Here is a 3,661-nt window from a genome sequence, read left to right as displayed (position 1 = left end):
AGCACCCACTACACTCTCGGAGTGGTTGGCGTTAGGAAGGGCATCCAGATCAGATTGGAGCCTGATGTAGCCTTCTGGTTTGCCAGTCCTCCATCAAATAGTCCAACCCATGCTAGCATGGAAAGTGGATGTTAAACGATGATGATGATGATGATGATGATGATCTATGTGTATATGTGTCCTTGAGTCAGCTTGACAACTGGGGTTGGTGTGTTTATATCTCCGCAACTTAGCAGTTCAGCAAAAGAGACAGATAGAATAAGTACTAGGCTTAAATAAATAAGTCCTGCAGTCGATTTGTTCAATTAAAACCCTTCAGTACTCCAGCATGACTAAAACAAGTAAAAGAATTCAAGAATATATACGTAGGCACAGGAGTGGGTGTGTGGTAAGTAGCTTGCTTACCAACCACATGGTTCCGGGTTCAGTCCCACTGCGTGGCACCTTGGGCAAGTGTCTTCTACTATGGCCTCGGGCCAACCAAAGCCTTGTGAGTGGATTTGGTAGATGGAAACTGAAAGAAGCCTGTCATATATGTGTATATATATGTATATGTATGTATGTATATGTTTGTGTGTCTGTGTTTGTCCCCCCAACATCGTTTGACAACCTATGTTGGTGTGTTTAGGTCCCTGTAACTTAGCAGTTCAGTGAAAGAGGCCGATAGAATAAGTACTAGGCTTACAAAGAATAAGTCCTAGGGTCAATTTGCTTGACTAAAGGCGGTGCTCCAGCATGGCCGCAGTAAAATAACTGACCATACAGTAAAAGAGAGTAAAGAGTATGTTGTGTGTGTGTGTGCGTGTGAGTGTGTATGTGTGTGTGTGTATGTATGTGAGTGTGTGTGTGTGTGTATAGATAATTGAAACTACTTCACTTTCATGCCCTCTTCTTCCTTCAGACTACTTCCTTCTTTAATCCTTTTTTTTTTCTTTCTTAATCCCTGCTGGACTATGGATTATTGAGTGGAGCCAGTGGTGAGAGCGCGTTGTGCTGCCTTGCTTGCTGGCTGGTCTCACTGGGCAGATCACTGGTCTCTAGCAGCAACACAATTCATTAAGCTTTGTCTGCAATCGCAATGAGAATTCTTCACAAGGATATTTATTCTCCTGTCTACATACCGCTTCTCTGTGAAAACAGTGAAAACAAAAAGTAAAAAGAAAGCTGGGGTCTGAGTTATGTCCTACTTTTTATTTTTGTTCCCCTGCCACCATGTGTATTTGATCCATTGACATGGAAGTTGCCAGTTCGAGCTATCCACCACTATAACTTACTGACATGTTTCTTCTCCATTCATCTTAATCATTTTTATTGGATATACAATTAGACTTGGCTGAACTGATATTGTTTTCATGAACAGATTTTGTGATATTTGTGCCTGGCTTTGGACATTTTCTTTGCTTGAGGCTAAGAAAAATTTCTAGCTGTGTTTTGGTTATATCCATTCTGAGGGATTTTTTGTTTTTAATATTTTTAATGGTGTAGGACGGCGAACTGGCAGAATCGGTAGCACGCCGGGTGAAATGCTTAGCGGTATTTCGTCTAGCATTACCTTCTGAGTTCAAACTCTGCCAAAGACGACTTTGCTTTTCATCCTTTTGGGGTTGATTAAATAAGTACCAGTTACACACTGGGATCAATGTAATCGACTGAAACCCTTTGTCTGTCCTTGTTTGTGCCCTCTATGTTTAGCCTTCTGTGGGCAATAAAGAAATAAATATTTTTAATGGTGTTATTGGAAGGCAGTGAGCTGGCAGAGTGGTTAGCATGCTGGACGGAATGCTCAGCAGTATTTCTCCTGTCACTACGTTCTGAGTTCGAATTCTGCTGAGGTCAACTTTGCCTTTCATCTTTTTGGGATCGATAAATTAAGTACCAGTGAAACACTGGGGTCGATGTAATCAATTTAATCCTTTCCCCCAAATTTGAGGCCTTGTGCTTCCAGTAGAAAGGATTAATGGTGTTGTTGTTTAACCCCAGGTCAGAGCTGATTGAACAGGTCTTTGATCAATGCTATTCTAACTGTGACCACACATTTTAAAATTTTATTTAGATATAATCTATCTTGCACTCTTTGGGATTACATTAATCTATTTGACTTTTTTTTCCAACATGGTAGTGTATGATTTGAGGACAAGTTGGCTGCTGTTCCTAACAGACATTTTTTCATTGGCTTAGTGAAGGAAGGGTAGCATTCATTACCATTTTCTTTCTTTTTTTTTTTTGCAAGGCCTGTAAGTTCAGGAGAGTGGGATGGGGTCACCAGAGAAAGAAAAAGAAGAGGGAAACGTAAGTGATGGGTTGTAGTTATGTTGACACTGGAATTCTGGGTTTTTATGTTTACATTCAGGGTGGACTTTGTAAAAGACATCTAAAAATGCCTGGGTGATGGATGAAGGCTGCCACCCAACGACAGAGACAGTCACAGTTTATCTGATGCATTCCTACTCAGTTTCTCTCAACTAGATCCCATTTACAAGACTTGGTTTGAGATGCAACCTGTGCATGAGGAGCTGTGCATGCCTCACACTGTAGAACATTTGCAAATCTCTTCCATTCTGCTATTCCTTTTGCTATGTAAACCTAATGCCTAGCCACCGCTTTGGTTACCCAATATAATTCTCTGTTTCCACCATTTCCCCAGTCTTTCCAGGCCTGTCTTTTTGCTTTTGTAGCACTGTCTACCTCCTTGTTTCCACCACCATGTCACCCTTGGTCTAGCTGGAACTCTGCACCAACCACACATTTCATCTGTGGCCCTCAGTAGATTGTCCCGCAGGAACTTCCAATTGTCCTCTAAGCTATATGTCCCCAACTCTTCCTCTCTTTCGTCAGAAGCTTCCATTAGTAAATCAATAAATTTTTGTTTGTTTGCTGGGTCTTTGAGCTGCCATAGTCTTCTTTTCCAGATTGGTTTATTTCTCTGAGTTTTTCTAGCTCTAATTCTGAAGTCACTAACTAGTAACCTATGTTGGGTTGTACACTCTTCACCTGGGGAACACTTTGCGTTTTTAACTCTCCATCTATCACGTTGCCTGGTGAAGAGGTGACCAATCTGACTTATGTGCCCACCAGACTGATAAGTGATTGGGTAACTGGCTGGTTTTCTGAAGCTACTGTTCCAGATCATTTGCATCACAAAACTCAAACAGTATTGTTCCCTCCTCATTACTAGGTCCAAGGTCATAGCCTCCAAGCATCCCCTAGAATCTATGGGGGTGCTGTCCAACAGGTCCATTGAAGGCACCAGCCACAACAAAGTCTTTGTCATTTGTCATTGAGGTGGTCTGCAAAAGGACCTCATAGAACTGGTCCCTCTGCTCATCAGTTAGCCCAGACTGGGGAGCATAAGCAGAGATAAGTGTAACTGTTAATTTATCTGTGATAATTTATCTATGTTAATTTACCTGTGGTAAGTCTCATCTTAATTACCTTATCACAAACTCTGACTACCTCAATTACCTTATCTACCCACTTTTCCGCTAACAATATGCCTTCACCACCTACTCCTGCCCACCCAGAATTTGAATCTCTGTCTCTTACCTGTGAGGAATCTAGCTGAGGTGCCCCTCCATCTTACTTCTTACACACCATATATATATATATATATATATATATATATATATATATACAGCGGTTGGCTGAAATAATTTAAGTTATT

This window comes from Octopus bimaculoides, chromosome 20, assembly GCF_001194135.2.
Source record: "Octopus bimaculoides isolate UCB-OBI-ISO-001 chromosome 20, ASM119413v2, whole genome shotgun sequence".
In the NCBI taxonomy this organism is placed as follows: domain Eukaryota; kingdom Metazoa; phylum Mollusca; class Cephalopoda; order Octopoda; family Octopodidae; genus Octopus; species Octopus bimaculoides.
This window is presented reverse-complemented; position numbering follows the sequence as displayed.